The sequence below is a fragment of the Mirounga leonina genome, unplaced genomic scaffold, assembly GCF_011800145.1.
Source record: "Mirounga leonina isolate KUSES-001 unplaced genomic scaffold, KU_Mleo_1.0 Mir_82, whole genome shotgun sequence".
In the NCBI taxonomy this organism is placed as follows: Eukaryota; Metazoa; Chordata; class Mammalia; order Carnivora; family Phocidae; genus Mirounga; species Mirounga leonina.
In genome coordinates this window covers 36,015,526-36,031,968 of record NW_023270825.1, presented here as the reverse complement: position 1 = coordinate 36,031,968, position 16,443 = coordinate 36,015,526, and the positions used below count along the sequence as shown (strand labels likewise).

General features: G+C 42.2%; 1 protein-coding gene across 6 annotated transcripts in view; it reads left to right on the top strand.

Moving 5' to 3' along the window:
• Window positions 1-6,776: 6,776 nt before the first annotated feature.
• The window catches only part of SYNE2 (spectrin repeat containing nuclear envelope protein 2), a 325,741-nt gene continuing 316,074 nt past the window's right edge, over window positions 6,777-16,443 (top strand). For all 6 annotated transcript variants that reach the window (XM_034992810.1, XM_034992812.1, XM_034992813.1 and 3 more), the window contains exon 1: window positions 6,777-6,889. The gene's annotated coding sequence lies outside the window, so the exon portion shown is untranslated. The remainder of the gene's footprint in view (window positions 6,890-16,443) is intronic.

The following is a 16,443-nucleotide window of genomic DNA, read 5'->3' as shown; positions in this document are numbered from 1 at the left end:
AATTTTCTGTTCATGTGTTTTGACCATTTTTTTCTATTGGATTTTGGTGATTCTACTCATTTTTATTTTTATTTATTTATTTATTTATTTAAAATTTTTTAAAAGATTTTATTTATTTATTTGAGACAGAGAGAATGAGATACAGAGAGCATGAGAGGGAAGAGGGTCAGAGGGAGAAGCAGACTCCCTGCCGAGCAGGGAGCCCTATACGGAACTCGATCCCAGGACTCCAGGATCATGACCTGAGCCGAAGGCAGTCGCTTAACCAACTGAGCCACCCAGGCGCCCTCTACTCATTTTTAAACATACATTATTGTAATTAGCCCTTTACTTGTCATATAAATAGCAATATTTCCTCCCAGTTTGTCATTGTTTTCTGACTTTGCCAATCAACTTGACTTCAGAAAACAAAACAAAATCACATTAGTACCATTATGCATCTCCTTACATATAGATGTTAATTTTGAGGAAAATTGACATCTTTTTTATTTCCTTTATCCAAGACCAAGGAATCCTTTTCATTTGTTCAAGGCTTTGAAAAAATGAGTTTTTAAAAGATTTTTCTCATATAATATGTTTGTATGTTTCTTCTTCCCCTGACCCCCTGGAAACCACTGATCATTTTACTGTCCCCATAGTTTTGCCTTTTTTAGGATGTCATATTGTTGGAGTCATATAGTATGTAGCCTTTTCAGATTAGCTTCTTTCACTTAGTAACATGCATTTAAGTTTCCTCTGTGTCTGGGTGGCTCAGCTGGTTAAGCCACTGACTCTTGATCTCAGTTCAGGTCTTGATCTCAGGGTTGTGAGTTCAAGCCCCATGTTGGGCTCCATGATGCTGGGCATGGAGGCTACTTAAAAAAAGAATTTCCTCCGGGTGCCTGGTGGCTCAGTTGTTAAGCTTCTGCCTTCGGCTCAGTTCGTGATCCCAAAATACACCTAAAAGGGGCGCCTGGGTGGCTCAGTCATTAAGCGTCTGCCTTCGGCTCAGGTAATGATCCCAGGGTCCTGGGATCGAGCCCCGCATCGGGCTCAGCGGGAAGCCTGCTTCTCCCTCTCCCACTCCCCAGGCTTGTGTTCTCTCTCTCCCTCGTATCTCACTGTCAAATAAATAAATAAAATCTTAAAAAAAAAAAAAAGAATTTCCTCTGTGTCTTTTCATGGCTTGATAGCTCATTTCTTTTTAGCACTGAATAATATTACATTGTCTGGATGTACCACAATTTATTTATCTATTCATCTACTGAAGGATATCTTAGTTGCTTCCAAGTTGGCAATTACAAATAAAACAGCTATAAACATCCATGTGTGTCTATGTATGGATAGACGTTTTCAGCTCATTTGAGTAAATACTAAGGAGTAGGATTGCATAATTTTTAAAAATATGCTTTGGGATTCTGCTGCTAATATTTGACTTAGAATTTTTTATATCCATATCCATAAGTGAGAGTTGAACAATATTTGTCATATTTTGATATTGATGTTATACTGGCTTTAAAAAACCAATTTGGAAGCCTTTTTCTTTTAAAATGCTCTGAAACAATGTATGTATCATCTAGGTATCAGATCTTTAGGGATTTAGAATTTCTTTGTGAAACCATCTGAGCCTGGTACTTTTTCGTGTGGATAGTTATTGGATATCCTTCTTTATTTCTTCTAATAAAATTGGTTTGTCCAGGCTTTCTATATTTAGTGGGATTAATTTTGGCATATTGCAGTCTAATACTATGAAAATAATTACATAATACCATGTCACTTTCTGTTTTAATGACTATCTCTCTTATTGTTTCTTATTTTGAAAGTTTATGCTTTCTTTCTGGATTAGGTTTATTAGTGGTCTGTCATTAAAATCTTTTTTTTTTTTCAAATAGTCAGTAGGTTGATTTATTTATTAGTCTATTGGTTCTCTGTATTCAACCGCATTGATTTCTGTTTTTAATCTTTATTTTCTTCCTCCTACTTTTCTTTGGTATAGCTTTTTTTTTTTTAACAATATTTTTAAAAAAGATTTTATTCATTTATTTGTCAGGGAGAGAGAGAAAGAGCACAAGCAGGGGGAGCTGCAGGCAGAGGGAGAAGCAGGCTCCCCCCCTGAGCAAGGAGCCCAAAACAGGACTTGATCCCAGGACCCCGGAATTACAACCTGAGCCAAAGGCAGATGCTTAACTGACTGAGCCACGCTGGTGTCCTTGGTATAGCTTTTTGAGTTAGAAATAGAATTCACTTATAATTATTCTTTTGTTTTCATTATATAAATATTTGAAGGCTGCAAATTTTCCCCTAATCACTGATTTGTTTTTTTATAGATTCTGATGTATATTGTATCTATTATATATTTTTTTGTTTTTAGAAATTATGAAATTCAATTTGTATACTAGTTTTTATTTCATCCAATACTTCTTTAATAGTACACTTCAAAATTTTTAGGTGGAAAAGATTGCTTGTTTTCTGATTTTGTTATCAATTTTTAGTATTATTATATGTTTATTACTATTATTGTTTAATTAAAATACTATTTGCATTATTTCTAGTTCTGTTTTGGAGAAGTGACACAGTACAAAGTCAATTTTCATGACCAAGTCCATATGTGTTTGGGAGGAAAGAATACTCCCTATTTTTGAGGTGTAAATTTGAATATATCCATGAGACCTACTTTATTATGTTGTTAGATTTTTTTATATCTCTAATTTGATCCATTAGACCTTCATTGGCTTGAACGAGATGCTGATGTCTCTTATTTTTATTGTATTTTATTGTAAACTGAGCAGTATGATTAATTCAATGTTTTGCATTTGAGAGTAAGACAAACAAGATATACAACAGGATTCCTCTAAATGATACATTTATTTCTGCTAAAAACTTCTCTAGGTTCTAATCCAGGGGCTGCCAATACTAGTTTTATGTCATTAGGCAAATATTTTATTCTTAGGCTTGTCTGTCTTCTTTGTAAAATGAGGTGAGTTATGGGATATATTTTTTATTTTATTTTATTTTTTTTAAGATTTTATTTATTTATTTGAGCGAGAGAGAATGAGAGACAGAGAGCATGAGAAGGAGGAAGGTCAGAGGGAGAAGCAGACTCCCTGCTGAGCAGGGAGCCCGATGCGGGACTCGATTCCGGGACTCCAGGATCATGACCTGAGCCGAAGGCAGTTGCTTAACCAACTGAGCCACCCAGGCGCCCTGGGATATATTTTTTAATCCAATACTATATCAATACAATAAAAGCGCTTTTGAAATAATACCTGTTGTTACTGACTGAAATTATTGCAATAACAGCGATTATTTGTTAAGTGCTTCCTGCCTGCCAGGCTCCATGCATAGCACTTTACATATATGTTTTCACTGAATTGAGGCATATTTGTTTTAGTTTTTCATCAAACCCTAGAATGTTGCCTCTCTGACTGAATTGGCAGACACCTGATTGATTGGCTCAGTATTTTAAGGAGACCATCCACTGCATAAATTGACAGCGGACACTGCATGTTGTCGGACCCAACTTTTTACTTGAATCAGGACAATGGTCAGAGAAATCACACTGGACAAGGGAGCAATTAGGCAACATTTATTTCTGTTAGTTTCCAGGTTTGGCAGGAAACAAGACCAGAATGAGATAAGGAGCTCAGACCTTTACAGGGTGTGATTGGAATCTTGGACAAAGAGGAACAGAGCTGTTTTCCTGGCCAGCTATTTTCATCCCCGGCTCATACCAGTGCTCCCAATGTTAAAAAATATTGTGGCGAAAGACTGTTCCTTGAGATCAGCCAACTTAGCATCCTCACAAGGAATGGTTAGCTCTAAGCCAATCTCCTTTTGTCTTTAGTAGTAACGCTGTTGATAAAATAGAAGCAAGTAGTAAGATGGTTTCACCCTGCCTCAGATTAATTAACATAATTCCTGCCCCTTCAGCTCAAGATACTTTGTGTTGTTCTTTTTTATTTTTTTATTTTTATTTTTTAAAGATTTTATTTATTTATTTGAGACAGAGAGAATGAGAGACGGCATGAGAGGGAGGAGGGTCAGAGGGAGAAGCAGACTCCCTGCAGAGCAGGGAGCCTGATGCGGGACTTGATCCAGGGACTCCATGATCATGACCTGAGCCGAAGGCAGTCGCTTAACCAACTGAGCCACCCAGGCGCCCTACTTTGTGTTGTTCTTAAACTCACTTACCCATTTGGTCAATCATATAACATTAATATCTTCTATCACCATCAAGGTTGATAAATATATACTAGTGTCAATGCTTCTTCCTTCTGTGCCCCTGGTAGAGACTCAGTTACTCTTCAATTTGTATCCTTTCTTGCCAAACTTCTCAACACGACACCCAAGTAACAAGACTAGGACTTGCTCCCACTATGAAATCCATTGCCATTCTTATTTAGGCACTCTGGATGCAAAGACAAGGAACTGGGCAGCCCAGTGTGGTACACAGGAATGTAAACAACATCTCTAGTTCAGAGAAATCCGTGCTGCGACAGAGAGGAGCTGCTGCCTAACTTTAAGAGTGGTGAATTTAATTCCTTTAATGGCGTGAGGATGTCCAACTCGCTTGAATGCCTCAGACTATGCTATTTGCCCTGCTCAGTACAACGTGCCGGTACGTATTGAATGTCGCTTTGGTAGTTCTCACCATATGCCACAGCATGCTTGTGTACCAAGTCATAGATGTGTTTTCAGTTGGATCAATTTGCAAAACTTCTGTTTAACACAACTGGAACTGGTAAAGTCTCTCAGGTGGGCTGTTGAGCCGAATGGGAGCTTCTGCTATAAATACAGATGCTGGATGTAAATAATAGCTAAGAGGCATCACATGACATCATATACTCTGTGATTGTACTATCTCTGTTTTTTGGTGCATGGGAGAATGTGGGCAGGGCTGGGTTCATGGCAACTCTGACTCTGCAAGTCAGAGATGTAAGCATATGAACCTTCCGTTCACATGCTCAGTGTTGTGTTTCAAAAGAATTGGGTGTGTCTCTGTTTGGCTTGGCATCACATTTTATTTTCATTTCAAAGTATGGAGGATCTGTTTCAGTGCTCCCATCATTAGTCTAATTTGCTGATTTAAAAGTAGATTTTACTTTTATATCCAAACAGGCATGGCTAGGAGACACCATAGATCATTAAAAGACTCTAACTGGGGACATCTGCAAACATTTTGAGACACTTTATTCTGGACTCTCTTAAGTGCACTAGATATAATATGGAACAATAGTCCTTTCACTTTGAGGACTTGTAACATAGATGCCTAGAAGGGAACAATAAGAAATGATTCATAATATTTTCTCCAGAGACTGTTGCCATGATGATTTTGCAGCATTTACTCTAAAGGAAGCAACCAGTGTAAAATGGAAATGAATAGCATGAATAGAACAGGGAAAGAAAATAACAGACAATGCTTTGTAGACAGCTCCATAAACCCTAGAGTCCAGACTTTCCTGAAATTGGCTCTTTGTATGTATTGTACCCGGCAAAATGGTTCTATGAAAAGACACCATAGGACCAGAAGGTCCTTCATGCTTTATACACCTTTGTTGTGACTCATGCCATTAATAATAAATAATGCAAACCTGGGTAGTCTAAGAAGAGAAGTGATACTATCAGAATGATTATCTTGGATTACAAGGAATGGCACAAAGATTGGCACTGTGCCAATTGAGTTTTTGTTGTTGTTTTGTTGAGTTGAGCTATTGACCATCAATAAAATGTGCATGTCAAATAACTGAATCATCTGGTACTCACAGAAGTACAAGTTTTTGAAATAATTGTCCCAAACTGTGGGTAAAATTTACAATGAATTTTTTTTTCATCAATATGTGTTAACTGAATGCATTATCAAAACTCTAATGTCTGCTACTTACCATTTGGTTTGGATCATAACCACCAAGTTTAACTAAGTAATGCAGACAAGATTCTGTAGCCATACAATATATATGAACTCGGATTTGTAAGCAGTTTAATTTGATTGCAATACAAACACAATAAATATTTTAAAATCACTTATTTATGTAAGAGTGAGTTCATACAATACCTTTCATTCAGGACTTCCAGTGCCTTAGTAATGCTGCCATAGCTGTACAGGAGGTAAGTGGGAGTCAACTGACATCATCCTGAGTCCAAGGGCATTGAGTAATTTGTTGGTATATCTAAATGGCACCTGCAGGATGGACTCCCAAGGATCCAGCTTCCAGTGAGTTTCAGATCTGGAAGATGCATACGGTGTCATAAGACTGAGGCCGTTCTTGTGCAGGGGGAGGGAAGGACCCAGTATTCTGCATTTTAACAAGGGCCTCGCCTTCCCTCCAGGTAATCCTGAAGTCTGGACCACGCTATTAAGAAATACTGACCAAGATCTTAAAGGCCATCTAATCCCAAATCCTCATTTTACAAAGGGTCCACAAAGGTTAGATGACTTGAGCAAGGTTTGGTAGCTAATTTGCACATCGTCTCTCTTACTCCCATCTCCAAAACCCAGGAGTCCAGGAAGGTTAGAGAAGTTCCTTGATGAAATCGGGCAGAAAAGCTTTTTTGAGGGAGTTTGTGACATTCTTCCTACCCCCGGGCGTTAACCTGCTTGGAGTTAGCATCTCCCTCGGACCATCTCTGACGTCCCAAAACACGGAAAGAAAGTTGCCAGACCAGGGCGGCCGCGGGCCCTGCGGGGGGAGGCGGGCGGCTCCGCCTCCGGCGCTCGCGGGCGGGCTCGACACTGGCCGCGGAGCGGCGAGCGCGGGACTCAGAGGCAGGCGGCGGGCGGGGAAGGCGCGGGGCGTGGTTTGCAGCTTTCCGAGCGCCAAGGAGCGGAGCGCGCTCTGCTGCGTCCCGAGCCTTCGGCTGGACCGAAAAAGCGAGCGGGAGAACGAGCAAAGGGCGCGATCGTGGGAGCAAGGCAAGTGGGGCGCCGACCTGGGCCAGCCCCAGCCCGCGCCCTCGCCCCTTGCCGGGCCAGCAGCGGGTGAGGGCGGTCGCGGGCCCCCAGCGCCCCGGTGCGCCCCGGAGAGAGCGGGCTGAGGCGGGGAGGGAGAGCGGGAGGGAGGGAGGAGAAGGGGCGGGGGCGAGGGAGGGAAAGGTCCCCGAGCCCGGGACGGGGGGGGGTGGGGTGGGGGCGGTAGGCGCGAGAACCGACCCGATGCCGGGGTCCGAGCCCGGTTACCGGAAACTTTGCCCGGGTGGGGCGAGCGGGGTGCGTGGAGGGCGCCGCAAACTTGTCAGCGGGCGGGGCGCTCCGGGGATTGGAGCGAGCGCCAGCGGGTGGCGTTTGTCTCTCCGGCTTCTTTGTGTCACCTCCGGGCCCCAGCCCGCCGGTCCTCCCGGCTCAGAAAGGGGCTGCGCGGGGGGCTCGGCCCTGATCCCCGTGCCGCCCCCGTCGGGCCCAGGCCCCAGCACTCGGGATCCGCTGATTGTTTTCGTCCCTCGCGTCACGCCTGGGCGGGAAAGATTTTGAACCCCGCGTGAGCTGGAACGCGGGGAGCCGCGGCGCAGAGATGGCCAAATCGTGGGCGGCGCGACGCTCGCCCCGCGTCCCCGGGAACCCGCGGGCCCGGGCGCACCGGGGCTGGACAGGGCGCGGGGGCCCGGGGGCCCCAGCGCTCGAGGAACGGCGGCGGGCGCGGCAGCCAAGCGCCCCCGCGCCGGGGGCCTCTCGGACGGCTCGGATTATAATTCCATTTTGATTGCTTGGAGTCTTTGTTGTCTGAAATTGCCTTGAGGGTCTGACGGTAGCACCTTCTCCTCCTTAGGTTATTTTTTTCTGTTAAAAAAAAGCGGGGGTGGGGGACTTGCGTGTAATCAGTGCTGCTCGAAACAACGTGAGCCATCTTATTAGATGCAGCTTGAGGAGTCCTGTGTAACACTTGCCTTTGTGGACGCTTGTTATTTCCGAAAGTTATTATTTCCCCGTCCCCTAGTGGAAGGGAGCGTCTGAGCTGGATGCCAGCAGGCTCGATTGTGTACAAGCACCAGCAAGTCGGAGCCCAGCCGAGGGTGTTTCTTTGTAGCCGCTCAACACTTGGGCATCGCTTGTTTTCTTTTTTAAAGTTTGTTTGATTTCAAGCAACTTTCATCTGCTTTTTTTTGAAAGTTTTCCTAGCTCCGAAGCCCTCCTTGAAGTTATTATGTGGTCGCTCAGATGGGTTCGGCTACTTTTAGGGTTGGGGGTTACAATGAACATCTGAACCATACCTGGCCCTTCACCCCTTGGGTCCCTGCCATTGAGACCTTGTAAATATCGCCAGGAGAGCGTGTTCACCTTTTATGAGATGGAATATTTGGCGTGTTTTTGTACTTTAATGCGTGACTCCTTTTTTAGTTTTCTTTCTGGAAAACTGTTGGGACTTTCAAGGGCTTTTCCCGAGATAATTACTAAACGGCCTTAGCCCGCCATTACGCCCCCTACCCCCAATGCACCACGAGGGAGAAGGGAGCAGGTGTAATCCTCATTAAGTTTTTTTGTGTGAAGACTCTGGAGATGTCAAAATAAGTAAAAAGTGGAAATTCTTAGTTCTTTGTTCACATGTTTGAGTCAACTGAACTTTATTTGAATTCCACAAAAATAAAAATCAAACCAGTTTGGTCAGCTTAGCCTCGTACGTTAAGATTGCTTTAAAAAAAATCATGTGAATAAGTTTACCCAATTAGAAACCTTACAAGCATTTCAGTGCATTAGTGCTAGTTTGTTTGCAGGGTATTGCAGTATGTTTAGAGAACTGAATCACAATGGGGTTATTCTAGGTAGTGCCCTCAGTACCTTAATAGAGTTGAGAGTAAAGCTCAAAAATGGAATCAGCCATGTCTTAATAAGTAAGGGTAAGAGTGGAAAGCAGTTGAGTAATTTGTCATGACTCATATGTTTTTAATATAGGTTTTTAATAATTTCACAAAATTATTGATTCATTTACTCAAATAAGCTCTTACCGTATGTCAGCCACTGTGCTGAAATCTGGGGTTCCAAATAATAATAGTTACCATTTATGGAGTGCTTATTTTGTACCAGTAAGTGCTTTGCATAGATTACCACATTTATCTAATAAATATTTATTGAGTGCCTACAATGTATTGTGCTAGGTGCTGGGGTTCTAACAGTGCATGCGACTGCTGTGGTTCCTGCCGGTAGTGGGGGAGAGCTGGGGAAGATCCACAGAACATGAAAAACATTAGCAAACTAGTTGCAGATTTGAAAATGTCAATCAGATCACACACTTCCCTGTTTAAAATCCTTCAGGGGCTTCCCATCTCCGTCTGAGTGAAAGGCAGACCTGACTGGCCCCCAGAGTTTACCCCATCTGGTCCTCCTCATTCCCCAGTCCTTCACCTTTTTGATCTTATCTGCTGCTCTGCTTCTTGCTCATACTTCTACAGCCAAACTAGTTTCCTTGCTGTTTGAGATGCCTTTGGACTTGCTGTTTCCTCTGCTTGGAATGCCCCCTGTGCAGCCCCTGTATCTTTCTGGTTCCCTCCCTGACCCCCTTCACTTCCTTACTCAATATTGTGTTCTCAGTGAGCCTTGGCAAAACCCCAGATTTAAAAATCACAACCCCTCTTGTAACTCCCATTCCCTTGTTCACGATTTATTGTTTTTCTCCATGGCACTTTTTTTTTTTTAAAAAGATTTTATTTGTCAGAGAGAGCGCACAAGCAGGGGGAGCGGCAGGCAGAGGGAGAGGGAGAAGCAGGCTCCCCACTGAGCAGGGAGCCCGATGCGGGACTCGATCCCAGGACCCTGGGATCATGACCTGAGCCGAGGTCTCCATGGCCTTTATGACCACATAACTAACACTCATTTGTTAATGGTCTGTCTTCCGCCGCTAGATTGCACTCCGTCAGTACTCTTGAAGTCACTGTGATATCCTCAGAACCTGGAACAGTGCCTGACGTGCAGTGGGTCCTTAAGAACTATTTGTTGAGTGGATGTTGAGTAGAAAGAAGGAGACACCAGGGGGCTGAAACAGAGACCAGTGGCTCCTGTGTTCATAGTGAGAAGGCAAAGGGGCTGGCCGTGTTGTTGGGGCAGGAGGTTGCGGGGTGGAGAGAGGCATGGCAGAAGATCAGCAGGGGAAACGGCACTGAGTCAGGAGAGAGCTTGGCAGTGTGTGGCTTTACCGGACCTGGGAGAGGGTGGTTGTCCCTGAGCACTGTGAGCCGGAGGGGAAGAACTAAGTGAAGATGGAATGGTCATCAGGTGGAATATCAAGCAGGGCCTTCCTTGTAGGCCAAGGTTTAGATAAATTCACATTGAATCCCCAGATATACCCTATTAGCCCCATTGTATGGTTTATAAAACTGGGCATCAGGTAATTTTCTGAGGCTACCTGGTAGGTGAATGGCAGAGCCTAGGCTAGGAAGCCAGGCTCTCTGGCTTCCAAACACTTATATTTGACCACTGTGCCAACATCAAAAGAGAGTCCCCATCCTGATGGACGAGCCATTGCAATATACACGTGGCAATTTTGGAAAAGATGTATCCTTCCGGGCTGTGGGAGGGGGAAGACCTAGTTCTGCCCGGGAGTGGAACAGGCCAAATTGAAAAAAATGAAATCATTTTCCCTTTTTTTATTATTAGGAAATATTTCACATTGGCTACATCTTAATTAAGAAACAATGTTAAAGTTCAATGCAACAGCCTATGCTTCAGGGCTTCACTGTGTGTTCACTTTTTATTCCTGCTTGCTTTCACATCTACCAACGACCCATGTCAGATGCCTCCTCTCCTACTTGTACCAAATGAAAGATTACGTCTGGAATAGTGTGAAATCACCTATGTTTAAAGCCTGTAATTCTTCACTGAATTGCACAGGTTATGTTCTTTTCTGATTGTTATCGTGAACTGTCTACACTTGGTGTGTTAGTGTGGTAATTCTTACATTGGCTCTGTTGAGTGTAATTGACACACGGAAAGCCGCACATATTTAGAGTGTAAAATTTGGTAGGTTTTTTTACTTACATAAAGACCTGTGAAACCATCTCTCCCTTTGGCCCCTCCTTACACCCTGCATCCTCTTTCCCTAGACAACCGAAGATAGCTCTCTGACCCTATGGATTAGTTTGTAGTTTTAGAATTTTATAGAAGTGGAATCATAATGTCTTTTTTGTCTGGCTTCTTTCACTTAGCATAATTATTTGGAGATTCCTCCATGTTGTGTAAATCAGTCATTCATCCCTTTTTGTTGCTGAATGGTATTCCATTGTATGGATATACCCCAGTTCATCCATCCATTCACCCATTGATTGACATCTGGCTTTTTTCCAGTTTTTGGCTATTAAAAATAAAGCTCCTGTGAACATTACGTACAGGCTTTGTGTAGACATCTGCTTTCATTCCCCCTGGGTAAATATTTAGGAGTGGAATGGCTGGATCGTGTGGTAGATACATGTTTTGAAGGGGTTGTACTGTTTTACATTCTGAAAGTTGTGTATGAGGGTTCCATTTGCTGTGCATACTTGTCAGCACTTAGTATGGTCAGGCTTTCCATAGATATTCTACTAGAGGTGCAGTGGTATCTCATTGTGTTTTTAATTTGCATTTCTCTGATGACTAATGATATGCTTATTTACCATCCATATATCTTCTTTTTTTAAATTTTTTTTATTTTTTATTTTTTTAAAGATTTTATTTATTTATTTGAAGAGAGAATGAGATAGAGAGAGAGCGCAAGAGGGGGTAGGGTTAGAGGGAGAAGCAGACTCCCCGCTGAGCAGGGAGCCCGATGCGGGACTTGATCCCGGGACTCCAGGATCATGACCTGAGCCGAAGGCAGTCGCTTAACCAACTGAGCCACCCAGGCGCCCCATATATCTTCTTTATTGACGTTTCTGTTTATATTTTTTGCCCATTTTTTATTGGGTTCATTGCTTCCTTATTATTGAGTTTTGAGAATTCTTTATATTTTCTAGATGCAAGTTCTTTATCAGATACATGATTTGCAATATTTACTTTGTCTATTCCTCATCTTATAGTCTCTTAACAGTATCTTAGAAGATCAGAAGTCTTCAATTTTAATGAAGTCCAATTTATCAATTTATTCTTTGATGAATTGTACTTTTGATGTTGTACCTTAAGAAATATTTGTCTGACTCAAGGTGACAAAGATATTTTTCTAAGAGTTATTTATAACTCTTTATGTATTTTAGTTACTTATAAACGCTTGGGAAAACTATAAAAGAATGTAAAACTATAAAGTTTTCATTTTACATTTAGGTCAGTCTATTTTGAGTTAATATTTGTTTACAGAGCCACGTATGGGTTGAAGTTTACCTTACTGCTAATGGGAGTATTTGGCAATTTGTAGAGACAGATAATGTATGGAGATGATGTCTTATGTGTGTTGGGGGGAGGATGGGTGGCATTTGCTTTTGGCATCTAGAGGGTCAAAGCCAGGGATGCTGCTCAGGATACAATGAACAAGAGCGATCCTCTCAACAAAGAATCATTCAGACAAAGTGTCCGTAGTGCCAGGCGTGAGAAGCCTGAGGCTAGAGGTTTATCAATTTTATTGACCTTCCCAGTGAACCACCTGTTTTGTTTTATTGATATTTTCTTTTGTTTTTCTATTTTCTATTTAACTGACTTTTCACTCTGATCCTTATTGTTTTTCTTATTCTAGTTTCCTTTTTTTTTTTCTTCAAAGATTTTATTTTATTTGAGAGAGAGAGAGCATGAGCTGAAGAGGGGCAGAGGGAGAAGTAGACTCTCCACTGAGCGGGGAACTCACCTGGGGGTTCGATCCCAGGACCCTGAGATCATGACCTGAGCTGAAGGCAGACGCTTAACTGACTGAGGCACCCAGGCGCCCCATTATTCTAGTTTCTTTAAGTAGTTCATTTTGTGACCGTATTTCTTTTCCTACATAGATGTTTAGTCCGTAAATTTCCTCCCAGGCACTGCTTTAGTCACATCTCACAAATTTTGATATTGTGTAAAGCCATTTTTATTCAGTTCAAAACTAAAAAACATTTTCTTTGATATATTCTCTGACCCTGAGTTACCCATATTACTTGGTTTCCAAATATTTGTGGATTTTCTAGAGAGATTTCTGTTATTGATTTCTAGTTCAATTCCATTGTCAAAGAGCATACTTTGTATGGCTCAAATCCTTTTACATTTATCAAGAGTTATTTTATAGCCCAGAATATAATTTCTTTTTTTAAATTAATAGTTAATTAATTTTTTAAAAGATTTTATTTATTTATTTGAGAGAGTGAGAGAGAGCGTGAGAGGGGAGAGGGTCAGAGGGAGAAGCTGGCTCCCCGCTGAGCAGGGAGCCTAATGGGGGACTCGATCCTGGGACTCCGGGATCATGACCTGAGCCGAAGGCAGATGCTTAACCAACTGAGCCACCCAGGAGCCCATAATTTCTTTTGGCAAATGTTTTATGTGCGCTTGAAGAGAATGTGTTTGAATTTTAATTACACCATATTAAAGAAACATAATATCAACATGACTTATCTCTGTTCATGTTAACCTTGATCACCTGGCTGAGATGTCAGGTTTCTCTACTGTAAAGTTACTCTTTTTCTCCCCCTTCTGTACTAAACTTTTTGGTAAGGAAGTCACTACGTGCAGCTCACACTTAGAATGCAGAGTTATGCTTCACCTCCTTGAAGGGTGTTACTTTTTTATTCAATGTGATGATCTCTGTCTTTTATTTATTTATTTATTTTTAAAGATTTTATTTATTTTGAGAGAGAGGAGGAGAGAGAGAGCACGAGCAGGGGGGAGGAGCAGAGGCAGAGGGAGAAGCAGACAAGCAGATTCCCTGCTGAGCAGGGAGCTGATGAGGGACTCCATCCCAGGACCCTGGGATCATGACCCAAGCTGAAGGCAGACGCTTAACCTACTGGGCCACTCAGGTGCCCTGATCTCTATCTTTTAATTGCATTGTTTAGACCATTTGTATTTAAAGTAATCATTAATATGGTTAGATTTAAATCTGTAACCTTGCTATTTGTTTTCTGCTCTTCTCATCTGTTGTTTGTTTCTTTTTTACTCTTTTTTGGTCTATTTTGGATTTATTGAGTTATTTTTCATCATTCTACTTTATATCCTTGGTTCGACTTATTAGCTATCATTCTTTTTTTTTTAGGTTTTATTTATTTGTCAGAGAGAGAGGGAGAGCACAAGCAGGGGGAGCGGCAGGCAGAGGGAGAAGCAGGCTCCCCGCTGAGCAAGGAGCCCGATGCGGGACTTGATCCTAGGACCCTGGGATCATGACCTGAGCCGAAGGCAGACTCTTAACCGACTGAGCCACCCAGGTGTCCCATTAGCTATCATTCTTTATTTTGTTATTTAGGTGGCTGCTTTAGGGTTTGTAGTATACACCTTTAACTTATCACAGTTTACCTTCAAGTGTTATGATCCCACTTCATATACAGTATGAACACCTTGTTTGTAATAGTATAGTTCCATTACTCTCCTTATGACTTTTTTGTTGTCATATATTTTGTTTTTTGTCTTTTATAGACCCCATGCTACATTATTATTTTTGTTTGAATAATCAGTTATTTATTTATTTATTTATTTTTAAAGACCTATTTATTTATTTATTTTGGAGAGAGAGTGGGGGAGGGGCAACGGGAGAGGGAGAGAATTTTTTTTAAAGATTTTATTTATTTATTTATTTGGCAGAGAGACACAGTGAGTGAGAGAGAGAACACAAGCAGGGGGAGTGGGAGAGGGAGAAGCAGGCTTCCCGCCGAGCAGGGAGCCCGATGCGGGGCTCGATCCCAGGACGTGACCTGAGCCGAAGGCAGACGCTTAACCAACTGAGCCACCCAGGCACCCCAGTTATTTTTTATTTAAAAATTTTTTTAGAGTTAAGCTCCTTTTTATTTTTTTATTATTTTTTAAAGATTTTATTTATTTATTTGAGAGAGAGAATGAGATAGAGCATGGGAGGGGGGAGGGTCAGAGGGAGAAGCAGACTCCCTGCTGAGCAGGGAGCCCGATGCGGGACTCGATCCAGGGACTCCAGGATCATGACCTGAGCCGAAGGCAGCCGCTTAACCAGCTGAGCCACCCAGGCGCCCAAGTTCCTTTTTATTTTTTATTTTACTTTATTTTTTTTCCGAGAAAGAGAGAACACACGTGTGTGAGTGGGGGAGGGGCAGAAGGCGAGGGGGAGAGAGAGAGAATCTTAAGCAGGTTCCACACCTGGCATGGAGCCCCACGCGGGGGTTTATCTCATGACCCTGAGATCATGACCTGAGCCGAAATCAAGAGTTGGACACTTACCCCACTGAGCACCCAGGTGCTCCTGAACGGTCAGTTATTTTTATTACTATTATTTTTTAAAATTTTTTTTAAAGTTTTTTTTTTTTTTATTTGACAGAGAGAGACACAGTGAGAGAGGGAACACAAGCAGGGGGAGTGGGAAAGGGAGAAGCAGGCTTCTCGCAGAGCAGGGAGCCCGATGCAGGGTTCGATCCCAGGACCCTGGGACCATGACCTGAGCCAAAGGCAGAGGCTTAACGACTGAGCCACCCAGGTGCCCCCAGTTATTTTTTAAAGGGATCTAAATAATAAGAAAAAAACCTTATATGTACCCATATAGTCACACAGGTTATATTTTTTATTGTACTGTTAGTAAGTGAAAATAAAGAAATCATACATATTGAGGTTATTGGATGCATATATATATGTATATATAAGCACATATACATTCTAACTTCTACCGTTAGAATAAACTTTAAAGAAGTAGTGAAATTCAGAAATCAGAGCATAGTTCATTTTCTTAAACTCTGTTGAATTGCCCTTGAGCAGGTCATTACTATAGCGGAAAGGTGTTTCAGGATCGTGTAGAGTATTACAGCGTTCAGAACACCTGGACTCGGAGAACTCTCTACACGGACACTGCTGAGTGTGCTGTGCTTCTTCTCTTTCCTCCGGACAGCGTTAGGAGGAGGAAGGTGCATGGAAAGAAGGACTCAGTCCACCTGTGCTGATATTTTCCAGACCTTGAGAAACTTTGAAACATGAGTTTGGAAGCATTTTTTTTTCTTTTGATGGTGTGTGAGATGAAAAGTACTTGTTATAGCTCCTCAGGTCAAGGTAACACATTAAAAAATATATATTTATTTATTTATTAAAGATTTTATTTATTTATTAGAGAGAGTGGGAGGAGGAGCAAAGGGAGAGGGACAAGCAGACTCCATGCTGAGCATGGGGGACGTGGGGCTCGATCCCAAGACTCTGAGATCATGACCTGAGCTGAAATCGAGAGTTGGTCGCTCCACTGACTGAGCCACCCATCTGCCCTGGGAAAGTAACAGATTTGATAACAGTGAGCCTCAAGCTTCCGCTTGTCAGAGTCCATATTGGATTGAAAACTCCAGTCTGAGATGCAGTTCTTGGATCTCTCTAGAATTTGCCATCTACTTGTTGCTCTGGTTCTAGCTGACTTTTACTCTCCCTTTGGGTACTGCCAGTGTTTGCCGTTTGTCATCAGTGAG